We start from the raw sequence: 17,780 nt of genomic DNA, 5'->3' as shown, positions 1-17,780 counted from the left end.
GAGTTACCATTTTATTTAATATCATAACCATTAACATTAATATATGAATTAAATTGCTTACATTTAAATAATATTGTTTACTTTTGAATTATTTAATTACCAAGAAAATTTAAGAAAACTTAGTATGTACAAAACTCTAGTGATTAGCCAATAGATAAATGTCATTTGGTTAAAAAACCTATTGCTTTAATAGTATATTTAGATAAATTGACCATTTAATTATAGCCAAATTTATGCTTTAATAAAAAAAAGTTGATCATTTTATAATAGGCAAAACTCCATGTATTTTAAAAAATAAGTTGACCATTATTTATAGTCGAAAATTAAGATTTTATTTAAAATAAATTTGCCATTCAGTTATAGAAAAAAAATATGTATTGATAGACCTGTTTTAAATTTTAAGCCACGAAAATCAAAAACCTTTATTTAGACAGTTCCTAAAATAAAGATTTATATATAATTATGTACAAATGATATTGAAAATAACGTTTTTAAATTAAAAAGAATGCTTAATCAATTGATATTGAAATATAGTTGACATAGAATTGATTTTATTTGTTATTACTAATTATAATTATTAATAAACAATAATTAGTACGTACTAATAATGGTATTTACAACTGTACGCAAATAAATAGTTTGAATCAATTTTGACGTAAATTGCTAATTAAATTGTAAAAAATTAATAAAATTATACTTGTAATTGATAAATTGATGTGCTCAAAAACCAATCATTGTTATATTCACGTACACATGCATGTATATACATATTTAGTTTGTAATTGGTAAGACGAAAAACAATAATGTTTTTCATTTTATATAATAATTAAGTAATATCAAACAGTACATAAAATACACTAAATTGAAGACTAACAATATTTCAACAAACAATTTGTCGGCATCAAAGCTAGAAATGCATTTTAATAATATATAAGATCTTTTTGAATTTGCCTGTTATTGACATTAGAATTAGAAACACGTGAAATGACAATTTTTTTGCAAAATATAATGTTTTTATAAATATATCATTTGTAAAGAAAATTGGTCCGAGATTTAAGTCATATTAAGTGAAGGTTGAAAAGTTATTGTATTTTTGAATAGATATAACAAAATTTTTGGAAATGTTAAACCAACATTTTAATACAATGATATTTTAAAGCAAAACATTTCATGTAATAACTTACAACTAATTAGTGATAGGTAGATATAATAATAACTAACATTAATATATGAATTAAATAGTGTCAATAGAATAATATTATTACTTTTGAATTATTTAATTACCAAGAAAATTTGAGAAACCTTAGTATATATGAAAATATAATGATGAACCAATAAAAACATGACATGTGTACAAGAACTCTATTCTTTTAATAGTATAGGTAGATGTTAAGTGGGTTTTTATCATGAGTATGAATATGGTAAAAATCCCACTTAAGATGAGAAACTAAGAAACAATCCCCACCATTAAACCATAGAGATCTACGGAGGAGATTTAAGTAGTGGCAAATCGGTAATTATATTACTGATTTCTAATATAAAAGGGCATATCACGTAGAAAGGCTGAGCACAGTTCAATTATTATTAGGCGAAACCGAAACAAAAGTCATCAGTTTTTTGAATATACAAACTGTCTGGTTTTTGGTTATTTTCAGTTTAGGTTTTGTTATAGTCGTTTTTATCCAATTATGTGTAGACATGTTAAAACTAAATTTATAAAAATGAAAATGATATGATTTTAAGCTTTTAAAATCGTATTACATACATACATAAACTAAAAAAACAAAAATAGGCGTGTGTTATGTGAAATCATACAAATAAATACAAAGTTGTTATAGTAGTAGAAGATAAAATTTAACAAACTTGTTAATCAAAAAACACTAATTAGTCTCAGTCTCCATCTATCATCTTATTTATCTTCAAAGTTTAGTCTCAATTTTCAACATCTTCATAATATTCATCGCCATTAGTCGGTTCGGTTTTTTAAAAATGGATAACCGAATCAATACCTAAATTCGGTTTTCAAAAAAAAAAAACAAACAAAAATTAACAGTCGGTTAATGTTTTGGTTCGGGTGTTTCAATTCGGTTTTCCGATTAATTCGGTTTCGGTTCGGTTAATTAAGTTTTCCGCTTAGCCTTCAATTATTGCGCATTTGGTTACCGTAACAATCCCTGAAATGCTGCAATAATCAAGGAGAAATAACCAAGGAGAAATAAATTCCAAAACCAACATGAATCTCTTTTTTTAAATTACATCGACATTCCATCAATAAATAATTAAATATACAAAGCTTTGGTAATTTTTCAGTACTGATGTTCAGAAACTATTATTTCCAGAAAGAGTAAAATGCCAAAATCATCCCTAAGGTTTGTTCTTTTTTGCGATGTTCGTCCAAAAATTTTGTGTTTTGCATATGCACCACTGAGGTTTCTCAACCGTTGCCAATTTCGTCCAAAATGCTGAGTTTGTTAAGTTTTAACGTTAACTCAAGGGCATTTTGGTCTTTTTGTATGTTAATTTATAAAAAATAAACAAATGAATAAATAAGAATATATTGCCGCCCAACACGAATGTTTCTTCCCAAGTTCTCGCTGGCCAAATTGCCGTACCACCGTCGATGCCCTACAACCACCCACCGCCACCACCGGAATCAACGCTACCTCCACTCAGAAAGTAGAAACCACCCCCATTGTCACCATCATTTCGAGCCCTAAATCACATTCCGACCGCAAAATTACCAGCCACCATCTTAACCAAATCATATACCGTGAACGTAAAGACAGAGTCGATTAGAAGCAATACCCATCCAAAGATTAGAAAATCCCCATTATAGTTGCAATAGATCTGATTAAAGCATCCAATTACTTTTCATAAATACATTAAATATCTATTTCTTTCTTTTGTAAATTAGTGTTTGTGACTTCACCCCTAAATTTGGTTTAGATCTCAGGTGATGGTGTGTAAGGGGTATGCATATGTCGAAATATGAAAATGTTAAAACATTGAATTTATCCTACTTTGGCGTTGGATTTACTCATAAACACAGTTTTAAATATAATAATTAATTAAAACTTTCGCGGAAATAATAAAAGTCAACCATTTATTACAAACATTCAATACTTGTCTTTAAAACATAACATAAAGTAGCTTATTAAAACATCAAGACAAATCTTCTTTGGATGCCAGTCCCTTCAAATCATGCCATGTGTCTCTCTCTCAAGCCAGCTGCTTCAATCTATTACATGCGTGCATACTAAAAGTCAGCTACGCTGAGTGAGTTTTAGTTAATCAAATAACATACTTACATAAACGTGCCCGAAGGTACGTATTACATACTTAACCTGCTTATCATTCTTCCACACACACACACACACACACACACACACATATATATATATATACGTTCATTCTTTCATACTTTCTTTCATTAACATACACAGTACGTCCATAACCATTCTTTCATTATAAATAGCATTTCACCCTACATACCTCGGATATCGGATATTATTAGGGCCCGGTACCCTCCATCCTCGGATATTATTAGGGTCCGGTACCATCCATCCTAGGATATTATTAGGGTCCGGTACCCTTGTTTTCATATAACCATACTTTTATTTTGTACATAACCTGCTTTATCATTCATACATACTTTATACACAATTACATATTCTAACACTTACCTTCCCTAGCGATACATGCAATATCCGAAGATCGTTCACGTACCGATAGTCATTCTTTCTTAACCCCAATAACCATCACACATATCATATGCGGCATACACTTACCATTTAAGGTAGGTGTATTAACTATCACATCGAGTATGCACACAACCCCGAAAACATAACAAGGAAGTAGGTCTAGAAACTCACCTGTAGAAGATTCTTCTCAGAGTTTACTGTTATGCCATTCCTAAGCTGTGTACGACTAATTGTGTATTAATCATAGTATCAATTAACTACTTCTAGCTATACCATACTTCTAAGTTATTGTAACCCTCAACGAACGGGGGTCCGGGGAGCCGGGTTCTAGGGGCGGTAGCCCTTAGCGGGGGTCCAAGGGGCAGAGACCCTGGCTGGGGTTAAGCTGCCATGTCAGCTTGGAAAAAATTTATTTTCATTAATAAGTCTTTACTAAAACCCTCGTTAGAAAATTGAATTTCAATTATCGAATCTTCATTTTAAACGTTACCTTTCATTATTAATTATTTACTTATCTTTGTTCACATCTGTCACTTACGTACGTATACACCGTTTATCTTTCGTATATTTTACAAAATCATTAACCAGTCCATATAACCATTATGGGCGTATAAGTAGTTTCCCGCGTATAGTTGACCCAACGTATAAGTTATCATCGACGTATAAGTCCTCATCTGGCGTATAAGGTACTTCCAGCGTGTAAGTGCATCTAGCGTATATGTCATACATATACGTCACATATATAAACGCTATCATACATATACGGGCACATAAATACACACCATATACTTATACGTGGCTGAATATACTTATGTGGTCCATCGTACTTATACGGTATAAACATACACACTGCATGTACATGTACGCCACGCATACATATACGATGTTTTCCTACTTATGCGCTATAGAATACATATACGCTGCTGAACATATACAACCACTTAACTCATATGCTACTATACATATACGGGCGTATATACTTATACGCCGTATAAGTACTGCTCAGCGTTCGTTTACGAGTTTTTGGGGTTTTTCTTCGATTCCGACGCCGTCAGCCGCCGTTAACCACCATGGTTGATCGGGGTTTGATCGTTTATAGTCTAGGTAGCTTCGGGGTGTCCAGACCTGAGCTAAGGTGGTCCTTAAGCTCGTTTTTGGTTTATTAAACTCCCGAACTAAGCTAGATCTAGATCCAAACGACTTATACGACATCCCGGGGCTGCGGTGTCGGGTTCTAATATATTGGAACAGCTGAGATAAATTATTTCTTACATTCTGTTGGTCTCGGATCGTTGAGTATAAAAGAGTAGCGAGTGTTCGGATTAAGTGTGTGTTTTTGATGGTGTAGGCTATGGTGTAGAGATGGATGAAAATGGAAATGATTAGGGTTTAAGGGGTATTTATACTTCTTCAAGCCCATGAACCTAAGGCCCATATTTCCTTTTTGGTCCATATTTAATTCCATATAATTAACCAACTTAACCTTCCACCTTTATTATTTTATTATTTCTTTACTAACTCTAGTAACTTTTTCATCATAATTAAATAATATATTATATATTATTATAAGAAAATTCAGAATGTTACAGAGCTGTAATCACCATTTTCACTAATAATTTAAGGCAATGTATAATTTTCCCCTCCCGATGTTGTTTTCCGAGGATCCTCACCGGGATCTAAGGTTTTTTCCTCTGATCTATATCGCTATGTCAACCTTTACTATTAGCGCATTTGTCAACTATATTACTTACCACTTACCTCACTACTGAAAAACACACTACCTCACTTCACTATTTTGCTCAATTATTGCTTCGGTAATTTTTGACCAATACATTAACTAATATTGATTAATACAAAATAAATTATCAAATAATCATTAGTTATAGTTATTTATTAATATTTATAACTACACTACAGTATTAGTCATCAAAGAAACCTAAAAAGTTATTAATTAATGTTATTAATTATAACATGAATTATCAAAGAATCATTAATTATATTTATCTCTACAGTTAATTACAAGCTAAACGGCTAGATGCTTTTAAAAAAAAGGTAACGGCGCAGCTTATTATTCGCTTATCCACCTGTCTTTTGTCATTGAATCATTTTATTTAATATATGAAATTTTATATTTTGACTAATAAAAAAATAACTCTAAAATCAGAATTTACTACCTATAAATTCTCTTGTCCCATTTGTAGTTGGAAAACCATTGTATACTTCACTTAAAATCCAAACGAAAGAAAGAAAAACACACACAAGGATGTTGAAGCTACTTATCGCAAATTTTATTCTCTTCAATTTGGTTTTCGCATCGTTTATTGGTTGTAAGTTAAACATGTTTTTTTACTCTCTCACAACAAACATTAGAATAGGATCACATAATTGGCATAGTTTAGTTGATTAATAACTTTTAACTTGTATGCAGGCACAAAAACCGAGATCAATCAAAGCCATGAAGCCAGGGTTTTAATCTCGTCAACCCAGTTTCGCAAGTTTGTTTGCAAGCCTGATTCCAAAGGAAAATGGTGTTGTTATTGTGACGGAGTTTGGATCTCATGCGATACTAGTTATGATGAATGCAACTCCGGTTGCGAAAGCTATTGCCAATAGTAAAACATGCAAAAATGACCGCAATAAATTTGTGATTTGGCTATATATTATGTTTGTTAGATAATGAGATGCGAATAACTTTGGATTCACCTCCTAAAATGGCACAATAACAAAAATTAATATGAAAGCGTGTATCCTTTTTTTGAGTTGATGCTGTTAGTTATTTGTTTTTCTAAGAGGGCTTGCTGAAACAATCGGTTCGCTAAGTAGTTTTTCAATTTTGACATCGACGCAGCTTGACACGTTTGTTATATATTCATTAGTGAGTTTTTGTAAAAAATTCAAACATGGAACCATGAATTAAAGAAGTGGGTTTATAAGTTTTTGAAAAATATTCACACACGTTATTTCTTTCTTCATTTTTTAATCTTTTATATTAGTCAAAACCAACACAATACTTCATAATTCTAATTCAATAAATATATTTGTTGTAAAACATTTAGTTAAGTTTTACGGTTTCTATAGTGGGAGATTATGGGTTCAATCTTATAATGAAAAAAAAAATTTGTCGCTAAAAAAATATAAATTTTTATGTAATTTATGTTTTTGTTGTGTAATTTGTGAATTTTATGTATCTTGTGTAGTATATGTAATTGCTAATTAGTGTAATTTTACATATTTCGTGGTTGGATAATTAATGTTTTTAGAAAATTTGTGTAATTGGTGTAGACGTAAGGGTAATTTGTATAATTAGTATAAATATAATTTGGGTAATATATATATATATATATATATGTCATTTGCGTATTGTGTAGTAATTTGGGATAACTTGTATACTTAGGGTAATTTTTGTAGTTTGTGTGGTTTTTATAATTTAAGTAATTTATGTAATTTAGTTTAGATTATGAATTTTATTGTTTAAAATTATGGTCAAGAATATAAACAAAATACGTATTAAATTAAAAAATGATGATATATATTTTGTCTTTTCTTGCAAGTGTTTTTACATTTATGCCATTTTATCCTTAAATATTATTTCATTATCTCTCCTCTTTTAATATTAAATTCTTAATTAACCATAACAAAAAAAAAAAAAAAAAACAAACTATAAATTAAATGTGTGTCAATTGAATTCTAAAAATCATTAAAACTCAACTAGTTCTCAAAATATTATTTCCATATATATAGGGTGAGGTTATAATAATAAGTTGAGTGTGTTTAAGAAGTGTAAGAAGTAATCTGGTGCGTTAGATATATTGATCTGACGGTGGATATGGAACGTGTTTATTGTGCGATGTGTTTTTGTTTAGTTGCGGTATGTTTATTGTGCTGTGTGTTTTATTATATCTAATGGTGAAAACACACTTTATAAACTTAAGAAAAATCTAATTCTTATTATAACATTGTGCAACACACACACACACAGAGGATGGTTCATGCGTGAAGTCAAGTTACAACGACAAGTGCGAGAAAATGGACCACTCATTCACTATATATATATGGGATGGTTCAAGAGAGAAATGATATTACTTGTAAGACCCCGATCCTGGTAGCCCTACTTTAACGTTGGATTTACTCATAAACACAGTTCAACAAATCAGAGTTCATTAAAAACTTTCGCGGAAACGTTAACTTGAATCATTCGATACAAAACATTAATCTTTTCATTAAAATCATAACATAAAACGTTATATTTAAAACATCGTTTCTTCCATCTTCAGATGCCAACCGTTCAATTCATGTCATGTGCCCTCCTCAAGCTATCTCATTAAGCATATTCACCTGAGTGCATACTAAAAGTCAGCTACGCTGAGTGAGTTCTAGTTAATCAGGCGACATACAATACATACACATATAATACGTACATGCATACCCAAGATACATATCCATACTTAACCAGTTACCCTACTATCATACATACATACATACCTACAGTCACCAACCTCAGTCTACCGAGAGTACGTTCATAGTCCGCTGTCTATACCTATACTCAAGGTCGTGAAAACGTAAAAGGTCCGGAGTCCTAAACTATGTTCACCAAATTATGGTACGTGCAAGGTCCGTAGTCCTTCCCTATACCATCCTATATTAACAACACGTACAAGGTCCTCAGTCCTTCCCTATGTTGCAACCTAAACCATAGCACGTACGAAGTCCACAATCCTCCTCTATGCTACCACAACACAAATACATCACGTATAAGGTCCACAGTCCTTTCCTATGCCGGGGCCTATCTACAATACGTATAAGGTCCACAGTCCTTATCTACGTTGACGTCTATTATCTATAATACGTATAAGGCCCACCGTCCTTATCTGCGTTCATATCTATCATCAATATCACGGATAAGACCCGAAGTCCTTAACTACGTTCCCATCTAACATCTATAACACGTATAAAGCCCGCAATCCTTAACTACGCCACCACATGCCAAGTCTATGTCCAATGGAAGTCAGAGGGATTTTCCGTCCTAACTTACTATGTCGGACGTAGAACTTACATACCATTCATGTACCTGTATAGATGTACAATAAGTACACTAGAGCATAAGAACACGCTAGGCGTTCTTCATATCCTTCGTTTAACAGTCACACCCCTTGTCGGTACGTGCAATATCCGAAGATCGTTCACGCCCCGACAAGTGTTCATTTATAATGTTCATACATTATCCATACATTACATATGACATTTATATCCTTATTTATAAATTGACAGTACGCGTAATATCCGAAGATCGTTCACGTACGACAATCAATCATTCATATATCATATATACACATCAATCATACATTTAACTATCACTTGACGGTACATGCAATATCCGAAGATCGTTCATGCATCGTCAATCAATCATCACTCTTAAATCGTACAAGGCATACACTTACCAATTAAAGTAAGTGTATTAACTATCACATCGAGTATGCACACAGCCCCGAAAATATAACAAGGAAGTGGGGCTAGAAACTCACCTGAACTCGGTTACTTCTTCCGTTAATGGTTACTCATTTCTTTGGTTGTGCACGGTTAACTGTATAACAATTACGCGCATTGGTTACTATCACTCTCCATATAGCGTTTCTAGTCTATTTACAACCCTCAACGAACGGGGTCCGGGGGCAGCGCCCCTGGCAGCGGGGTCTAGGGGCGGCAGCCCCTAGCAGGGTCCAAGGGGTAGAGCCCCTGGCTGGGGTCTAGCTGCCAGGTCAGCTTGGAAAAATTTTATTTCCATTAATTGTCTTTACACATTTTTCATTATGATTTTAAATTATTGTCTAATTCGCTATCACATTTTATATAACGAATTAAGCCTAATTCGTTGTCGGATCACAGTCTAATTGGTTATCTAGCACATGATCTGATTCTTTATCCAGCTTCGTTGTCCTGATTCGTTAGCTGATTCTTTATTCTAGTTCGTCATCTTTCATAACGAATTGGACCTTTATAACGAACTGGTCCCTTAACGAACTGAACCCTTAACGAACTGGGGTTCATTCGTCAGTTCTTCCTTAACGAACTACTTAACGAATTGGAGCTTCTTCGTTTCTTATCCTTAACGAATGATTTAACGAACTGCTTCTAGTTCGTTATTTCCTCTTAACGAAATTGATTAACGAATTGCATTCTACTTCGTTAAGTCACTGCTAACGAACTAGGGTTAAGGTCACCTTGTACACCCAACTCCGGCGCCGCCTTCACCGGAAAACCGGGATCTCGCCAGAAAAGCGAGATCTAGCTCGTTTCACCACCGTTTTCACCGTTTTTCGTCCCGTTCGATCCAGATATGAGCTAGGGTGATCGCTAAGCTCATCTTAGGTTCGGTTTATACCCTATTCCACCCGGATCTTGTGACTTCAACGGTTTAACGGTGTCGGCTCGTCGTTTCATGACTAAATCTAACGGGTTTGAGCTCATACAACATAATACTATCATTACCTAGGGTCGGAAATCAATTCTTCTTCTATTTTGGCTAGAGAGAGAAAGTAGGATGAGAGAGCTAAGTGTGTGTTTTAGTGGTGTATGGAATATGTGTAAATGAAGGGATTAAGGCATAATGAAGGTATTTATATGATGGGTCATGGGCTTGAGCCCATGGTCTATTTTCCTTCTATTTAAACCCAAGTTCATTACCCATATTACTTAACCCAACACAAGCCCGACTCGTATTAACTCCTACTTTATTTTATTATCTCCCCGCTAACCCGAGTAACCTTCCCACTAATATTAAATAATATAATTAATATTACTTCAGAAATTTCGGGATGTTACAATACTGCAAGAAATGCGAGGAATGAATATGGGCCACTAGTTTTATTTTAAGTTTTAAATGCTTAAAGCTAAATAAAGAAAGTGTTAATCATTCTTTTTCTTCAATTAATATAACTAATAAACAATAATACTTATCTTCTTAACTAATATAACTAATTAAATTATTGTAATTGGAAAATATTAAGAACTCATTTATTTTTATAACTTATTTTTTGTGTCATGAATTTTTATGCTACACAAGTATAATTTATTCATACATTAAAATTTCTTTTGATCCAAAACTAATTTCTTCCAACTGAATATATTAATATGCATTAACACATACTTACATTATTATGAATAATACCAAAAAACTATTTTAGATGTGTTTGCATTAGATATCAACAAAAAACATACAACCTACACAAAAACGTATAATCTACACTTGTTCTAAGAATAAGACAAAATATAACCTACACACGAAAAACATATAGCCTACACACAAAAATTATTTATCAATAAAATACACATGCACACGAAAACGTATAACCTACACACGAAAATTCTATCTTACACAAATACAATTTATTCATATATTAATTTCTTTTTATTCAAAACCAATTTCTTCAAACTCATCATATCAATATCCATCAACACGTAATTACATTGTGATGAATAATACACAAAACTATCTTACACATGTTTGCATTAAATGTCAATTAAAAAATATACAACCTACACAAAAACATATAACTTACACTTGTTCTAAGAATACGAAAACATATAACCTCCATACGAAAAACATATAACCTACGCATGTATAGGACATGTGTATCTTTGTGTAGTTTATATAATTGTTGATGTCGAATTACATATGCAAGTTGTATGCTTTTTGTATGTTGTACATTTTTATTGCTCAAAACAAGTGTATGTTATATAACTTTGTGTAGGTTGTATATTTATTGTTTACATTTAATGAACACATTTGTATGATATTTTTTTATTATTATTTATGACAATAATATTTATAGGCATACCAATTGAAAAAAAAAATATATTATGTTTTAATATTTAATGTTAAAAAACAAGTTGATATATGCTAATAAAATGAGTGGAAATTACTTTTTTAATATAAAGAAATAGTATTATATAAATAAATTGTATTTATGTTGAATAAAATGAAGAATGCGTAAATAAAAAATAAAACTAAAGTAGTGTTTTTATCTTTTTAATTATTTATAGTTAAATTAGTTAGATATATTAATTATAGAGAGATTTATTATGGTTATATTAGTTGTATTAATTGGAGAGAGAGAGAGAGAGTATTTATTGTTGCATTTACATCTTTTTTATTTATTTTTAAATATTTAAAACCTAAAATAAAACTAGTGGCTCATATTCATTTATCGCATTTCTTGCAGTTATATCATTTCTCCCTTAATATATATATATATATATATATATATATATATATATATATATATATATATATATATATATATGGTTCATGCGTGAAGTTAAGTTAAAGCAATTAGTGTGAGAAATAAATCTGAACCACTCATTCACTTTTCGACCTTAAATAATTTAAAATAAATGAAAAGGTTATTAAAGTAAAAAATAAATATTTTCTCTCTCCACTTAATACAATTAATTAAGCCATATTAATTACCTCTATAAATAATATAATTAATCAAACACAATTACTTAAAGAAAAATATTAATGATTCTATTAAAGAAAAATGCTGAAGAAAAAATAACTTTATTTTTATAAATTTATTTTATTCTCTTTTCATTTCACTTTACACAGCTATAATTCTTTCCTACACATTTTCAACTCGAAAAACGTCGAAAAACGAGTTAAAACTCGTTTTTCCGACGTGTTCGCGGTTTTCCGGCGGCTTTCCGGCGGCGGCGCCGGAAAAGTTAATACGAGGATGTCAGGGAATGTTCTGACATTCTCTGACCTAACCCTAGTTCGCTACGGGAATTTAACGAATTACAGGTGATTTGCTAGCTGGTTCGTCTATGGGAACATAAAGAACTAGCTACAGTTCGTGTTCAATTCGTTAAGTTGATTAGCTGAGGAAAGAATAACGAACTGGCCTTAGTTCGCGTCCAGATTCGTTAAGGAAAAGATAACGGATTCGTTATAATCATTCGTTAAAAGGAATAACGAATTAGAAAGTCTAATTCGCTACTTGGACCGGTTCGCTTTATGGACTGATTCGTTAAGGAGTCCAGTTCGTTAAAGGGTTCAATTCGCTACAGAAACCAGTTCGTTAAGATAACACAATTCGTTAAGAACCAAGTAACGAACCAGAAGTTTGACAGATTGACAATAACAGTCTCTGGACTTAGAAAAGATTGATTTAATTACAAAGAAGCCCTTGGACTTTAAGTAGCAAATTATTTAATGGTTTAAAATCCTAATGGAAAATGTGTTAAGACAGTTAAAGAAAATAAATTTTTTTCAAGCTGACCTGGCAGTTTAACCCCAGCCAGGGGCTCTGCCCCTTGGACCCCGCTAGGGGCTGCCGCCCCTAGAACCCCGCTGCCAGGGGCGCTGCCCCCGGACCCCCGTTCGTTGAGAGTAATAATTAAACTAGAAAGACGTTATGTGTAGTGATAGTTTATTGATACATATAATTATTATACAGTTAGTCGTGCACAGCTCAAGAAGGGAATAACCGTAAACGGTGAACGCAACCGCATTGAGGTGAGTTTCTAGGCCCACTTCCTTGTTATGTTTTCGAGGCTGTGTGCATACTCGATGTGATAGTTAATACACTTACCTTAAGTGGTAAGTGTATGCCTTGTATGTTTTATGTATGATGATTGCTTGACGGTGTGTGAACGATCTTCGGATATTGCATGTGCCGTCAATTGGTAGTTACAGGTATGATTGATATGTATGATGTATGAATGATGTATGTATGAATATATATGATGTTTGAATAATGTATGTATGATATGTTGATGGTACGTGAACGCTCTTAGGAGATTGCACGTATTGTCAAGGAAAGTATGTAAACGACAGGTATGTTATGGCAGCACGAATGTAGGGAACCGACCCTAATAATGTCGGCGAATGAAGGGAACTGACCCTAATAATATCAGCGAACGTAGGGAACCGACCCTAATAATATCGGCGAAGGCTATAGGGCGGAATGCTCTTTAAAACATATATGTATAAATGCAGTATGTAAGTATGAAAGAAAGAATGAAAGTACGTATGTAAGTAAGTGTGTAAGAAGATATGAAGGTATGTACCTCTGGGTGCATATGCTAGTATGTGAATGTATTGTATGTTGTATGATTAACTAGAACTCACTCAGCGTAGCTGACTTTTAGTATGCACGCAGGCTAATCGACTGAGGCAGATGTCTTGAGGAAGACACATGGCAAGATCCGAAGAGGCTGGCACCTGGAGATTGTCGTGATGTTTGAAATGCTATGTTTTATGTTATGTTTTTGAAAGACACGTTATGGATGTTGTAATGAATGGTTGACTTTATTATTATTCCGCGAAAGCTTTTACTAACTCTGATATTTAGAACCGCGTTTATGAGTAAATCCAACACTAAAGTAGGGCTACAGGTAACAGGGCCTTACATACACATTTTTAATTTTTCATACATATTTTAATTTTGTTTCCTATACATCATTTAGTTTCTTCGTATACGTCTTCAGTTTATAACTACACATCTTCAAATTCTTCTTACGCATAAACAAAATAAATATTTATTTGCAAAAGAAAATTTTGATAATGAATATGCCATATATTAACCGAAAAAAACCGTAAATATAAAACAAGATTTTTGGAAAATAAATAAATAAATATCGATGAAAGATGCTATTTATTAATTTATTTTTTTGCTTAAATAGTATAATTTTAAGACTCTTTTATTAGTGAAAAAAGAAACAAAAATAAATCTCACACTAACAAAAAGAGATCTAATAGAATAAATAAATAAATATTAACTTACAAATTATAAAGTCAATATTTATGCTTTGGACTTTTATTTACGGATATATGAGAAAATTTAAATGATGAATTATTTTAATCTACATAGACTACCCTTTTATTTATTATTTTAATTTCTCTCAAATTTATTAATCACAATAAATGTAATACTTTTCAACCGTTGATTAATAAATGTTATAAGGTGGGGTACGATTCGGCTAAATTCACGGAAGCGGTTCGAGTAGGTAGAGTTATCCCCACTATCTTGTTTGAGTTTCCAAAATTTGGCTTCAAGCCTTTGCAACTCATGTTCAGGACATAATTCCTTCTTCATTGCCTCTTTGAGGTCTTCCCAAGGCATGGCTACGACCAAGTCGGATCCTTGGTCAGCCCTCTGAGCATTCCACCATGTAACAGCTCGGTCCTCGAACATGCTCGAGGCGAACTTAGTCTGTTTGGCGTCCGGAGGGATGAAAATATTCTCCATCTTCTCAAACCATTGCAGCAGCTTGGTGGCAATTTCCTCACCCCGAAAGGAAGTAGGGTTGGTAAGCAAGAAGTTACGAAAGTCGTAGTTGTTGGGTGCGGCCGAAGTAGCAGATACATTGGAGTTGAGGCTTTGGATTTGAGTGATGATTGTGGGCATAACAGCAACAAACTCCTTCGTGATTCTAGCAGCCAAGAGGTGATCATGAGAACTAGAGGAACGTTGATGACAACGATGGTTTCTTAGTGAACACATTCTATAAGGACCAAAAGTAAAGAACTCATAAGGCGAAGGGTAAGTTGAAGAAATCATCTAAATAATAGAAGGTTAGTTGTTTTATGATAACTTTGCTTTTTAAGAATAGGGAATATCATGAGGAATAAAAGTAAAAGATTTTAAAGCAAGGGGTATATTGCGTAGATATTTATGAGTTGATGTAGTAAAATGATTAATTCGTGATAATTATAGGAGGTTAATTTAAAAGTTAAAATTTAATTTATTGAGTTAACCTAACAAACAATTAACGAAACAAAGGTTGTCTGTTGGCCTCTCATGAGCTTTCCATGGCAGTTTGAATGGCCCAACAAACTAACGAGTAAATACAACTGAGTTGAAAAACCCATGAGCATTACATGACATTTTAACTGCCCCAACTAATTAACGAATTAACAATACAATAGAGTTTGTCGGCCCATGAGCGTTACATGGCGTTTTAACCGACCAAACTAAATAACGAATAAACGAGAGAGAAATATAAGTAGTTGGAGCATCCCGTGAACCACCACGTATGATGAACTCCAACAAAAACATTCAAAACAAGCTGAGGGATGGATAGTAGGAGTGCCTATGGATACAATGGATTTTTCACCCAACTAACCATTTTAAATAACAAAACACAATAAGCGTAAATACCGAATTTAGCCACGAACCACTGTGAATTAGATTTAAAAACTACTTAAGGTGTCGGTCGTATGACAGTTGTGTTCCCGCTTTGGCCTATAAGCTCGAGTATTGTGGCCAGGTTATACTCTATGTAAGGAATAGCGTCTTACATTGGGTTCTCGGAACCAGTTTGCCAAGGCCCAACTCACAGTACTCTCCCCCCTTCCAGTTACTACAGGAACTTGTCATACTACATAGCTTTAAGGTGAAGAGTAAAAACAAAAGTAGGGAATTTTTAAGGAATTTCCCAAAAATAAAAAGCAATCTAATTTAATTTAAATAAATTAAAAAAAATTTTTTTTGAAGGTTGAGGCATAACCTTAGAGTTGTGTGTGTGCATAGCAATATAATAATAAATAATAAATAATTATTTATCTATGAAAGCTGTAAACAATTAAATGAACACATAAGGCAAACATATAAACACGTATGAGGCTCCTAAGCATGTTACTCAGACACCACTAATGACTAGGGGTGGCATTCTTGAAACAAACCCTTTCAAATGAGTCAATTTGAGTTGTTTTAAAAGTTAGATGAGTTGGTTTGGGTAAAAGGTTTTAACTAAATGGGTCAAAATGAGTTATTTGAAATTCCATTCTTTTATTTTCGGGTTAAAATTGGTCGACAAGTTCAAAGAAATGGGTCGATGTGGGTTAGTGTCCTAAGAAAATGTGACATGCTTCGGATCGGAACGAGTTTTCGTACAAGATAGGTTTCGGAACGAAACGGGTTTTAGATTGGAACGGGTTTGGTTCAGGTTTCAAGCCAACACGAGTTTTCACCCGTGACGTGTTGGGTTTTGGTTTCTTTTGTTTCTTTATTGTTGATTCTGGACTCGTTTTTGTTCAGTTTGAATTATTTTAGTTTCATTTTGATTGATTTTTTCCTTTTTCGATTGATGTGGTCCGGTTTTGGCCTTTTGTTTCTTTGTTTCATTTTCGTCGATTCTTTCGGTTTCGGTTCGATTCTTGGTGGGCTTTTTTTTTGAACGAGGACAACGTAGGAAACATTTTAGTGTTTTTACCTTTTTTGTTTATGATTTATATTTTGAGTTATAATTTTTTTATTATTATTTTTGAATAGTTTTTTGAGGGTTTTTGATCATAATAGAAAACCCTTCAAAAAAATTAAAAAAAAAATAATAAATAATCATAACTTAAAATATAAATAAAAAATGAAAAATCTAAAAAAACTAAAATGTTTTCGCCGTTATTCTCGTTCACACACAAAAAAAAACTCAAAACCCGGTTCGACCTTAACATATTTCGACCCAAACCAAAACAACCCTATTTTTAATTGACCCGTTTTGACCCAAACTCATTCTAACTCATACTCGTTTTGACTCCTGACTCATTTCAACCCATGACTCGTTCGACCCAACCAAACCCATTTGCCACCTCTACTAATGACCTATCTTAAACATTCGGCTCTAATACCAATCTGTCACACCCCAACCTAAGGCGGAAATGCCGGGACGTGAGTTGATTGCTATAGCTTGCAATCGTAAGTGTCTTCAAACAATCTTGATAATCATATCATGCGATAACCTGCATATGCGTTTAAAATACAAATAGGTTTTGTCAACACGAGGTTGAGTGAGTATAACACCAGATTTAAGACACTATAATAATAATAACAATTAAAAGTGCAAATTGTTCATATGAGATAAACAGTTAAGCCATAGCACATAAACAATCAATCAAACCATAAAGAAATGGCTCAACCAATTCTATATAAATGGACACTGGTTACCAAGAAAACACAAAACTGTTGTCTTAAAATGGACATCGGTTGCCAAAGATAGTCGTATGATCATACTATAAATGAGGAACTTCTTCACAATGCGTTCAAATAAAGCAAGTAAGCAAATAGCAAGTTAGGTAAACTG

This window comes from Bidens hawaiensis, unplaced genomic scaffold (genome assembly GCF_021521415.1).
Source record: "Bidens hawaiensis isolate Kalapana, Puna unplaced genomic scaffold, B.hawaiensis_p1.1 tig00000636_1, whole genome shotgun sequence".
Classification (NCBI taxonomy): Eukaryota; Viridiplantae; Streptophyta; class Magnoliopsida; order Asterales; family Asteraceae; genus Bidens; species Bidens hawaiensis.
The sequence above is the reverse complement of the archived record's forward strand: the minus strand, read 5'-3'. Positions refer to the sequence as shown.